Genomic DNA, 13,656 nt, shown 5'->3' on the forward strand with positions numbered 1-13,656 from the left:
TCTCACATACATTCTTCAAAGCAAACACCTGAGCCACACATCCTCCACCACTTCTGAAACCACACTGCTCTTCCCCAATCTGATGCTCTGTACATGCCTTCACCCTCTCAATCAATACCCTCCCATATAATTTACCAGGAATACTCAACAAACTTATACCTCTGTAATTTGAGCACTCACTCTTATCCCCTTTGCCTTTGTACAATGGCACTATGCACGCATTCCGCCAATCCTCAGGCACCTCACCATGAGTCATACATACATTAAATAACCTTACCAACCAGTCAACAATACAGTCACCCCCTTTTTTAATAAATTCCACTGCAATACCATCCAAACCTGCTGCCTTGCCGGCTTTCATCTTCCGCAAAGCTTTCACTACCTCTTCTCTGTTTACCAAATCATTTTCCCTAACCCTCTCACTTTGCACACCACCTCGACCAAAACACCCTATATCTGCCACTCTATCATCAAACACATTCAACAAACCTTCAAAATACTCACTCCATCTCCTTCTCACATCACCACTACTTGTTATCACCTCCCCATTTGCGCCCTTCACTGAAGTTCCCATTTGCTCCTTTGTCTTACGCACTTTATTTACCTCCTTCCAGAACATCTTTTTATTCTCCCTAAAATTTAATGATACTCTCTCACCCCAACTCTCATTTGCCCTTTTTTTCACCTCTTGCACCTTTCTCTTGACCTCCTGTCTCTTTCTTTTATACATCTCCCACTCAATTGCATTTTTTCCCTGCAAAAATCGTCCAAATGCCTCTTTCTTCTCTTTCACTAATACTCTTACTTCTTCATCCCACCACTCACTACCCTTTCTAATTAACCCACCTCCCACTCTTCTCATGCCACAAGCATCTTTTGCGCAATCCATCACTGATTCCCTAAATACATCCCATTCCTCCCCCACTCCCCTTGCTTCCATTATTCTCACCTTTTTCCATTCTGTACTCAGTCTCTCCTGGTACTTCCTCACACAGGTCTCCTTCTCAAGCTCACTTACTCTCACCACCCTCTTCACCCCAACATTCACTCTTCTTTTCTGAAAACCCATACAAATCTTCACCTTAGCCTCCACAAGATAATGATCAGACATCCCTCCAGTTGCACCTCTCAGCACATTAACATCCAAAAGTCTCTCTTTCGCACGCCTGTCAATTAACACGTAATCCAATAACGCTCTCTGGCGTTATATATATATATATATATATATATATATATATATATATATATATATATATATATATATATATATATATATATATATATAAATATATATATATATATATATATATATATATATATATATATATATATATATATATATTATATATATATATATATATATATATATATATATATATATATATATATATATATATATATATATATATATATATATATATATATATATATATATATATATATATATATATATATATATTTCATACTATTCGCCACCTCCCGCATCAGCGAGGTAGCGTTAAGAACAGAGGACTGGGCCTTTGAGAGAATATCCTCACCTGGCCCCCTTCTCTGTTCCTTCTTTTGGAAAATTTAAAGAAAAATGAGAGGGGAGGATTTCCAGCCCCCCGCTCCCTTCCCTTTTACTCGCCTTCTACGACACGCAGAGAAGTAGAATCGCTTGTGTTCGTTCGCTTCCGATAGCTGGGTCGCATATTTTACTCCAGGATAATAAGGACGAAGTCAGGCACAGGGTGTTTGTATGTAACCTACCAGACCTAACACTACCGCACCCATGACTTGCTTGACGACACGTTTAGAAGGCTTTGGAAAGTTCAATTAAATGGAATCAGTTACTGTGGTTCTGAAAACTTTCTACTCTATTTAAAACCCACTCGATTAACCTACGTCAGACCTAAGCTGGGTTTGTTACACTACGTTTCGCTATAGATGGTGAGACAGTTTTATAAATAATACGTGATAAGTTTCAAACGAGCATGGCCTGCCTACGTAGATCCTCTTTGGAAAAACAAGACATCAACCAGCGTCAGTACGAGACAGCCGGTGGTGCCAGGTGTATTTCATACCACCTGAGCCTCAAGCATTTGATGGTCTAAAATCGTAATAAAATCAGGACCTTCAAAAATACCAAGTAACAGTTATGTTAAGAGGTCGCACCAGGAGTAACAGCGTCAGCAATGAGCGAGACGGCAGTAACAACAACACAGTAAAGAGACAGTGCAGCATCAGTCTTGTGTGTGTGTGTGTGTGTGTGTGTGCGTGTGTCGGACATTTGGCCGGGAGGAGGATCCCTCACCACTCACCCTGGAACACACTCCCTCGCCCACTCCCTGGTTATTCTGTACGTAACACGGGTAGTGAACCACTCGGCCCTAGTTTGACGCTGTGCTGAGATTGGTGTCCCATGTGATACAGCGCCACTTGGCAACTGAGAGACCACTGTTGTGCTCCCTCGTTAATGCAGGCAGGCAGTATGGTAGATTATAACGAAATCTTGAAAAAAATATCAGATACGTATCTAAGACATATTTGATATCATTTGTTCTAGAAAATTGTCTAAAATACGTTCTTTATTAATCAAAACCACCAGCACTAGCAAATGAAGCCTTGAAGCATATTTGAAGCGTCGAGGAAAGTGTTCGAATGACGTTTCACCCGGCGGACGAGAATGGTTCACACTTCGTAAACAAGAAGCAGCGGAGCGTGAGAGAAGCAGGCATGGTATGACGGTAATGTCCTGAGGCTTCAGTCACTGAGTATGTTGCGAGGACCAACACTCAAGCTGTAGCTGAGTGAAGGTCAGGCACTCGGGGACGTGTAAAAATCACCTCAAGTGACCCGTGGTGTACGTCATCCTTGTGTTTGTTTCCACAAGGCTTGAGGGCCCTTGCTGCTGAGTCCACAGTATCGGTAAGAATTTTCAGAAAATGCTGCAGATCTGACCACGGGAACGTGCTGGGCTCCTGACGAGGTCGCATAACTCAGTCAGTGGACAACAGTCGCCATTAGAGTATACTTAGGATATGGGGAAACACAACAGTCTCAAGGGTGGACTTGTGAAGTCGACATAGTTTAACGAGAGAGGCAGACTTAAGAAGCCATTAGTCTGCTGGGGACACGGGAAGCTGCTACTTTCCACCGCTGATATTGGAGGCCGTTTTAGTTTGGTGTGTGTTGTAGGACTCCTTAACAGTCTACTGGCTTAACGCGTGAGGTGTTTGTGCTCTAGCAGGGCGACATGGGAGATAATCCTACCATAATATGCTGACCCAGGAAATTTCATATATAGGAGACCATTATGTTGTTAGCGACTGAACATGGGAAGCTTCCATCTCTAGCTGATTGATATGTGAGGCCGTTATGGTCCAGAAAGTCGAAATATAAAGCTGATACATTCTAATTTGTTTGTATATATGAGATTAAGTGACGGCCTGGAGAGTGGAAATGACAGTCGTCACAGCGTAACGCATCACGCTGGACAACAGATTCCGGCAGTTATGTGGGAGTCGTCACCTTTGATGTGCAACTACTAACAAAAGTTCGTCTCTACCCTCTGCCACGCTCGTACAGGTCACCGACTATGGCGGTGAATTTTAACCTGTTTTTCGAGAAGCCTGAGCTATGGGCACGATTGACCATGACAGAATCTGGGTTATGTTTGCCTCAAAACTTTTTTCCATAGTATGCCAACCTCTGGTGCTGGAGACAACAGATCTGATGCTCATGTCCATTGTTCCACATCTCACTGTGAAGGCTGGAGACAACAGACTTGAGGTTCACGTCACACTGTAAGGGCTTGATGAAACTGATCTGATGCCCAAGACATACTGTGGGCTAGAGGCAACACACCTGATACTTAAGTTCCACTGCGAGGTCTGGACGCAATTGACCTGACGCCCACGTCCCACTGTGAGGATTGGAGACAACAGACCTAGTGCTCGAGTCCCACTATGGGGGTTGGAGACGATAAACCTGACATCCATGTCACACTGTAATGGCTGGAGGCAACACTTACGCGGCAAGTCTGACCTAGACTAGCAATAACATCATCTTCATAAGTGACGCACAGTTATCAGGCTAAACGAGTCACAGTTATTATAAAGATACGTGAATACGTGTGTATGCCAGTACGTTTGCGCGTCTCACCGTCTTCTTTGGACAGTTCACATCCAAGTGTCTGGTGTGGGCAGTAATCGTCCGAGCGTCTACTGTAGACTGTACGCATGTACGCATCGCAACGTCTACTGTAGATAGTACACAACCCAGTGTCTAATGTGTATAGTCAACGCTCCAGCTTCTACTGTGGATAGTATACATCCCAGTCTCTTCTGTGGACAATGTACTTCCCATCGCTTATTGGTAGAAGTCCACGCCCCAGCGTCTGGTGTAAACCGTATTCTTGCATCACTGTCTTCTCTTTCTTTATTTCCCATTCTTTTCTCATGTTCTTATTTGTTCCGTCAGTTTTCCCTCTTTCCATTGGCTTCTTTTCTTCCTAGTATCTTACGCATCCCTCGCTTCTTACCCTCATCCACTCTCACTCTCCTCTCACCGCCTCACTTCCTCCTCTCACCTGCAGCCTTGCCAACAAGGATTTACTTGACGAGGTTGTTGTACATAACGGTCGGGTTTAATACCGCACGAGAGAAAATGGAGTGATAATGTGCCGCTAAACCCAGGGCTCTTGACCGCCTTCTGTCTCTTTTTCTTCTCTCCATTGCTGCTATTCTACCAAGTCCTGTTGCTCTTGTCTTTGTTAAACCTTAGAGCACTACCTGTGCGGCCCCTGAGCATGATGTTGCGACCCTTGAGTACGACGACACATCCCTGAGGCACGACGGGACGATCCTTGAGCATGATGGAGAAACCAGTGACTACGAGGGTAAGCCCTTGAGAAAGACGTTACGATTACCGAGGACGATGGCACGGCCCTTGAGCACGACGGTAGGACCCTTGAGCACGACCCTCGAGTATAACGGTGCTACCCTTGGGTACGATTGAGTGAGCTATGACACGACCCTTAAAGGGTTAGGTTAAAGGTCACGCCATCATACTCAGGGATTTATAATGGTCGTTGCCACTTTTTTTTAAACCACCGCTCCCATAAACTACAGTTCCTTATGCTGTCTTGTTACTCGCAACTTCATGTATGATGCGAGTGTTGTATGTTGTAACGTTGTATCTTCTGCTGTCAATTGACTTGTTGTTGCTTCAGTTAGATATTTGTTCTTATACTGTCAACGTGATTGTTACTGTTCCTGTTGCTTTTGCCGTGCCTGTTATGGCTGGTATTACTGTTTCTGTTGTTCCTGCTGACGGCTCTGTTGCTGCTGATGCTGTAGTTGTTGCTACTGCTGTTTCTCATGTTCCTGTCTGAGCTGTTGCCGTATTTGTCGCTACTTCTTTTGTTGTTGCTGCTTCTGTAGTTGTGGATGATGCTATGGTTGTTACTGCTGCTTCTGTATCCGTGGGGGGTGATACTGATGGTGTAGCTACTGCTTCTTGAGTTGTAAGTGATGCTGCTGTTGTTGCTGCTACGTCTGTGGTAGTAAGTGATGTTACTGCTGTTGTTGCTACTTCTGTAGTGGTAGATGGTGCCACTGTTGTCGTTGCGACTTGTGTAGAAGTAGGTGATCCCCTGTTGTTGTTGCTACTTGTGTAGTCGGAGGTGATCTGCTGTTCTTGTTGCTACTTCTGTAGTCGTAGGTGAGTCACTGTTGTTGCTACTTCTGTAGTTTGAGTTACTGCCTCTGAAGTTTTAGTCACTGTACCTGTAGTCGGAGTGCCTGGTTCTCTTGTTACAGCCTTTGTTGTTGTTGCTGTTGTTGTTCTTGTTGTTGCTGCTGCTGCTGTTGGTGTCGTAGCGCCTAATTCTGCAGCTGTTGCTGTCATTATTGCTTCTGTTGTTATCAATAATGTTCTGCTGTTCCCTGCTGCGTCTGATGCAGCTGTTAATGTTCTGCTGTTCCCTGCTGCGTCTGATGCAGCTGTTAATGTTCTGCTGTTCCCTGCTGCGTCTGATGCAGCTGTTAATGTTCTGCTGTTCCCTGCTGCGTCTGATGCAGCTGTTAATGTTCTGCTGTTCCCTGCTGCGTCTGATGCAGCTGTTAATGTTCTGCTGTTCCCTGCTGCGTCTGATGCAGCTGTTAATGTTCTGCTGTTCCCTGCTGCTTCTGTTGTTGGTTCTGATTTTGCTGGGATGGATGGCTTTTTGTTATAATGTTACTTTTTTCATTGTTGATATTGCTGTTGGTGTTCCTGCTGCTTTTGTTGCTATAAATCATTCTGTTCTTGTTGGGGGATCATGTTGCTGTTGTTGTTTTTCGTCCTTTTGTCCATGAAGTTTCAATCTTTAAGTTTCAGGTTGTGTTTCTTCTTTTCTTGCTGATGGTGTTATTTCTAGGAATACTCTGTATAATACCTTGTTGCTATTGTTATCGTTACTTTTGTAGTTACTGTAATTACTGTAATCGGTGTAGTTACAGGTATTGATGATGTCAACATCCTTTGCTGGTGATGTGTGCCAGGACGGCTACACTCTTATAGCATTGTTGTATTTGCCACTGATCTTGTTGCTACAGTTTTTATTTCTCCCGTCCCTGCTGTTACAACCACATCTAACATTCTTGCTCGTTATGGTTGTACTTACCGTTCTTGTTGCTGTGGAAACTGTTGCTGTTATTAGTGTAGCCAATACTTTTATCAATCCTGCCACTCTAAAGCAGCCAGGTTACGTGTTGCAACGTTGCTGCTACTGTTGAAGACAATGTCTCTGACGTTTCTGGTCTTAATTCCACCAAGTGTGTCCTGGTCTACTGCTGCTGCTACTGTTTCTGGTACTGCTGTTGCCCTTGTTGCTCCTGCTGATGTTACTTGCTGCTGCTGCTGTTACTGATATCGTTGCTACTTATAGCAGTGCAGCTCTTCATGTAGCTGTTAACGCCGCTAATGCTCTTTGTTGTATCCGTTTGGCACTACTGCGTGTATTGGTGTAACTATTGTTGTACACTTTGTTTCGACCATTGTATTGCCTTCGTGTCTAGAATGTTGCTGTTCCTGCTCTTCAATATTCTTTGCCAATCCTCATCTCTCCTTCCCTCCCTCCCTCCTCCCTCCCTCCCTCCCTCCCTCCCTCCCTCCCTCCCTCCTCACGCGTGCAACATCCACACCCGTCCCTCCAGCCTCCCCAGGGTGAGGCCATGTTCCCTCTCTCCCACACTTTATGAAGCCTTCCTCTTTATACCCCAGGTTTCCTCACCCCCCCTTTCTTTTTTTTCCTCCCTCCCCCCCCCAAAAAAAAGATGCACAAACATCAGCAACGATGAGCTATTGTTCCCTAAGGTATTTGGAGCAAATCGTGGACTACTGGAAACACATTTTGAACAACGAAATTCACATCATATCTTTTAGATTATCATATCTTTAAATTTCATATCTTTTAGATTATCGTTCACTTCTGAGGACTCGATCAAATCACTGCAATCGTGAGGTTCAGCTTTACTTTCACTGTAAAGTGTTCTGTGTCCCCTGATATGAAATACAGCTCCAACATATGAATAGACTATATATGATGTAAGGAGGAACATCTGCAGAAAAAGATACTATATTGACTTCTACGAATTTTGAGTCTCAGGAAACAGATGCTTTATCGGACAATTGCTTCAACCTTTTCTGATTAAATAAACTGCCGAATTAGGTCGTACAGTGTCAGTACATAGCTCTCGTGGATGATGTACATTCCATTTTTCAAACATGGATGGATGTAAATAGTTTTATTTTTCTCGTAACATTGGCAAGACAAATACTGATTCCCACTTACATGTGGATGATGCCGTGGATGATTATTTCACGGAGGGGAAGGTAGTAGGTGTGTCATAAGGGGACGGAAGGAGGATAATGGCCTGAGTAGGGGAGAGGAAGTGGCTGATTGTCACTAAGGCGGAGGGAGACAGTTACTGTATCACAAGGGGAAAGAGAGTGGGTGATTGTTTTACTAGGATGGAGGGAAAGGGTGATTGTGTCACATTGGTGGAGGGAAAAGGTGACTGTGGGTGGAGGGAACGGGTGATTGTGTCACATAGGTGGAGGTAATGGGTGGTTGTGTCACATGGGTGGAAGAATGGGTGATTGTGTCACATGGGTGATGAGAGCGGGTGATTGTGACACAAGGGGAGAGGGAACGGGTGGCTATGTCACGACGATGGAGGGAGTGGGTGATTGTATCACAGTGGGAGAAGGAGTGGGTGACTGTGTCGCGAGGGTGGAAGTAGTGGGTGACTGTCACAAGGAGAGAGAAGGCAAGTGACTGTGTTGTAAGTTAGGAGGGAGTTCTGCCAAGGTGATGTTCAAATCAGTTCGAGTCTGTTTGTTTAACTTGCTGCCTCCCTTGTCTTAGCAGTTGTGCGTTGCCTAACTTGTGATGCCAAATGTCCTACCACGAAATAAACAAAAGGAAATAAGAAGAATGCTTATTAGATCATCAACTTCAAAAGGTTTATATATCAAAGTATCTATCTGAGCCTGAGACAAGTATCTTGTAAATTTGATCATTCCATCATTCACCTTTCCTGAGTTATAACACTTGTAGAAAAAAAAATCCGTTTTTTTCCTGATTAATATGCAAATCTATGCAGCTACGTGTCCTCAAATCTAATCAGTTCCTCACCTCCACAGAGTTTACCTATGGCGTATGTATAAAGTTTCTATCTTGTATTTTTACCGAGTTATCTCGCTGCCGAGATGTATCCACAGACAAATACGCAGGCAAACAGAGTGACACAGACAGACACACAGTTGCAGGGGTGACCATACAATATCCCACGTACACTTTTGTATTGGAGGGACGTAATAGAAAACGGAGAGAGACTACAGGTGAGAAACATTGCATGGAAAAACACCACTGTGAAAGAATTCACTGCAGAACACAAACACACACGCACTGCTGGACGGACTGGGGACTCTGTGGTGCAGAGGTGCAGACGGATGAGAGAGAGAGAGAGAGAGAGAGAGAGAGAGAGAGGGAGAGAGAGAGAGAGAGAGAGAGAGAGAGAGAGAGAGAGAGAGAGAGAGAGAGAGAGAGAGAGAGAGAGAGAGAGAGAGAGACTGTGAAAACGATGCCCACTGGCTGAAAGAGACAGTGAGAATATGAAGCATGGGTGAGCGAGCAGGAAACGATGAGGAACTCAAAATCTAAATATGTGGAGGTACATCTGGTTAGGATGGAGAGTTCAGGCTTGGAAAAAGAAACGGAGAATTTTGGAGAAAAGATGACAAAATAAAGGGGTGGCGCTAGAAAATGATATTTGATAAAATGTTGATCTGCTTGTGCAGTGAAGACTGGCGGACAGGTGTGTGATGAACACGGGGGTGTGGGAGGATATCCCTCTGTGTTTATGTGTGTGTGTGTGTGAAGGGGGGATTAAAGCTTAATTCTTCCATTGGTGGATGAGGAGTATGGAGAGTCAATAGAATCAGGAATGCCGACTTTTGAACGAGATGAACAAATGCTAAAAGAACACTTGATAAAGTATAGGGCGTACAGGTGTTATGGACGTATGGTGTAGGAGGAAAACTATTATAAGCAGTGAAGAGTTTTTACCAAGCGAGTAGGGCGTGTGTACGAGTAGGAGAGGAGGATGAGTGTTTGATGCAGATATTTGGAGAGAATGTCGGAAGGATGATGACAAAAGGGAACGAAGAGGAAAAGTATAATGTAGATGGGTAGTAGCAATAGTAAATTGTCCTTCAAGTATATGAACAGTGGGACGTTTTGGATAATGTACATGACGTTCAGCTGTTCGAAGCTGAGACATACTTTAGCAGCCTAGTCATCTCCTTTGAGGAGCCAGACAGAACTGATGGAAAGGGTCCAAAGGACTGGAACAGGAATGGCACTAGACTAGGTGGAATGAACTATGGAGAGAAGTGGGGACTCTCTCGGTCTACGCACATACGAAGAAAGAAAAGTGAGGCTAGACATTATAAGTACACTTAGATTTCTAAAAGGCTGTAACAGTTTCAATATAAAGCGGTTATTTGATGCTAGAGGGAGTCCAGATCATGAGGGCACAACAAATTAGGATCAGAGATAAGCACAGAAGGACGTAAAGCGAATAACTTTAGCAAGAGAGTTGTGCATTGTGGTACAAGCTAAGCGAAGAGGAAATATATGCGAAAATCTCTGGATGATAATGATAATAAAAATATAACAAAAAAATGATGATACGTGATCGGATCCTGAGTAAAAGCCTTCCACCTCCTTTGTACAAATAAGTATTAACAAATATGCAGATAGTATACAGAGGCACAACGCATTGGACAGCCGGTGAACATGTGCAGTAGACACAGACGGGTTCGCAAATGTTTCTGACACTCGCTGGTGTACCAGTGAGCACCAGACTTACCCATTTGGATCTTGGTGTGGCTCTGGACGATAGTGGTGGGAGTAATTGGCTGCAGACCTGCCGGTGATGACCAACCGGCCAGGGAAGGGGGGGTCCAAGGCTGGGCTTAGCACAGTTCCTTCACTAGAACCGCCACTGCGCCCTGACCACCTCACCAACGCACCAGCCTCGTAATAACTTGGAGGATGTTCTATGGAACGTTTATGTTGCTTACAGTGCAACGTAGCGACTGGGAGTGAAATAAGAATGGGTAAAAAAATATGAAAAAATATCGAAAACATCTGTACTAAGTTTTATGACTAAATGTGGAATTGACACCAAGTCATGAATCAGGTTAAATTCTGGGTTCATCCAATTAATACGAGTTCGTCATTATCGGCAAAATCCACACTAGAGTCATTGGTCTTGCAATGCTCAAGTCTTGTGATGCTGAGAAACAAGTGTTAAAACGTTTCATGATTCAAACTTTTCCCGTTATGATCAAGTTGAAGTTAAAAGTTAAAAGTATGACTCCCTCCTGACAACTGACGCCTGACGATGCATCAATCTGTGTGACGCGCAACACAGGCGACACAACGACGGTGAATACGAGAGATGAAGACTGTTCTGTTAACAAAGACGAGAGGACAGGACCTTTCCGCCTCCTGATCATGACAAAGTAAGTAGCTACTTGATTGTATAACACCTGACATCCACCACTTACTTAACACACGCTCAGTTCCATGTGACCTTTATACCATGGCAGACATTGAGGAACATCTTCGTCCATCGTCGCCCACCCTCGTCTGCCCATCGTCCGGAGTCTCAGTTAACCTGTACCTTATCCTTGGTCGTCACTTGAAAAGTCTACATCAACTACTGATGACTCATCATGCAGATATATATCAGCATCTACTGAGCTGAATACCGTATGACCCATATCTTTTACATGGAGTTTTGTATGTGAGTTTGACCCCTTATAGGAAAAAAAAAAGAAACGTTCTACCTTGCTCATGACTTGAAGAAAATTCCACCTTCAGCCATGAAATGATATTCCCACCCATTTTCATTTTACTTCCAGTAGCTCTGCTTCACTGCAAGTGACACAAATTTTCCATATCAAGTTTCATCTTGAACTTGACCATCACGAAATGATTATGATACAAATGAAGTCCAGATGTATTTTCAAGAGAGGAACATGTTCATCCAGGGACAAAATATTCACGAAATAAAATAAAAAGAAAAATTATTGACGATCGGGTAAGATATGGATCTGGCAATTGATAGCTACTGATACATTATATGAAAAATGTATAGATACTGAATTGTGACTTCATGAAAGCGGGTGTGAAGTGGACAGCATGATGGCACCCAGGCCGTATCTTTGCTCAAATGCAGGCGAGAGCGAGTGACCAACTTAACGACATCTCTGTTTGAGGGAGAGAAAAAAGAGACTGACCGTAATTGAATCACTGAGCCAGTCCATCACCAAGACACATTCGCACTTTCAAATCACGGGACCGATCATGGAGAGTGGTCGAGTGGCGATCGACATGAACAGTGTGAGGAGGAGGCAAGGTCACTCCCAGAGGAGATCCTGCCCACACCTCCCCACATGACGCACAACATTAGTTAATCAACACACACGATTAGTAGACGATTAATTGCAGTTAGATGATTAATGATACTCATTTTCTTCTCATATAACCGGACTTTATATAATATTTCCCCTCGCTGAGAGTGAACCGTGGAGGGCTGGTGCCAACTGCACACGTTCTTGGTTGTCATCCTCGCCTGAAGGAACACCTATCAACCCCACACATATATTGTCACTTTTTTTTTTCAATTAGTTATTTCATTCGCCATGCAGTCGACAAGCATGTTATTGAGACCCAGGCACGGATTTAGAGTGTAATTCGCCGAGAAAGATCCTGGGGAGGTACAAGTATAGCAGGAATTTCAGATTATCAATTAAAATGGTTGGCAGCCAATCAGTGCTGCCATCAAGCTTCAGTGTCGCCAGGTTAGCTCTGTACTGGCACACACACACACACACACACACACACACACGTGGCCGCCACCAACACCGCCTCTAATCCACATGTAAAAGGGAATTCTGACGTGAAATAGAAATATGGTAGAAGCAGTATTTCTCCTGTGTGTGTATATGTTGTGTGTGTATGTCTCTCTCTCTCCCTGTATGTGTCTTTCTGTCTGTCTACCTATCTGTCATTGTGTGTGTGTGTGTGTGTGTGTGTGTGTGTGTGTGTGTGTGTGTGTGTGTGTGTGTGAAATTACCATTATGTCAAGTATGGAGAGAAGCTCCAGTTCTCTTGAAATTTATTTGTGTTTGTATGGTTACCTGTTTGTATGTAGGGAGAGGTGAGTTTCCCATTCCTAGAACTATTCTTCATGTTATCAGCATACAGTGTGTTTTTCTGTAGCATGTTCCGTTCGCCTATCATTTCATAATTGTGGGATGATTCATTCACAGCCTTTATGATTTCCCTTTCTCACCTCCTCGATATGTTCCTCCTAACACAAAGAAGTGATCCAAGTTGACATCTTCAAATCCACCGAAAAGCTTTAAAGTCGTATTCATGTCTCCTCCCCTCAACCATCTCTCTCTCTCTCTCTTAGGGTGGGCAAGTCTACGACCCTCGTCCTCTCCCAGTGGATTAGAGCCTTTCAGGTACAGTTTTGGTTGAACTCCTTTGGAAACTTTTCAGCTAAATTCCATGCCTTCCTAAGCGTGGTGACTAGACTCATGCCACAAACTTTGTTTTAGTTCTGTTGTATATACTTCCTCTGAACTTTTTTTTTTATGTTCATAAGCTTCAGAGCAATTTCTTTTTACAGTCACCAGTACATGCGTCACATCCTTGGTGAGCCTCTTGATGTGGTTCTCGGGTGAGAGACTGTGTATCACGTCCATCCAGAAGACCCTCTGGGCACCACGTCACTCCGAAGACCCTCATGTAGGAAGGTTCCTGCAATTGCTTCCCTTGAGGGAAGTAGCCCCACCATGACGTCATTTTACTGAGCCAGATCTCCATCACAGTCAAATCCCTTCCAGTATTTGAGACTATAGTGCACGTGTCTTTGCCCATCTTGTGTATATTAGAGCTTTACTCTTCTGGGTTCTTTTTTCAACCTCGCATTTCTGTCATACAGAATTAAATCTCCATTCACTTGAGCTTTGCTTTGCTTGTGTTACAGCCATATACATCATTTCCATAATTTTCCTGGCTTGGGTTTACGTCTTTTGGTATTG

This window comes from Panulirus ornatus, chromosome 2 (genome assembly GCF_036320965.1).
Source record: "Panulirus ornatus isolate Po-2019 chromosome 2, ASM3632096v1, whole genome shotgun sequence".
Taxonomy (NCBI): Eukaryota; Metazoa; Arthropoda; class Malacostraca; order Decapoda; family Palinuridae; genus Panulirus; species Panulirus ornatus.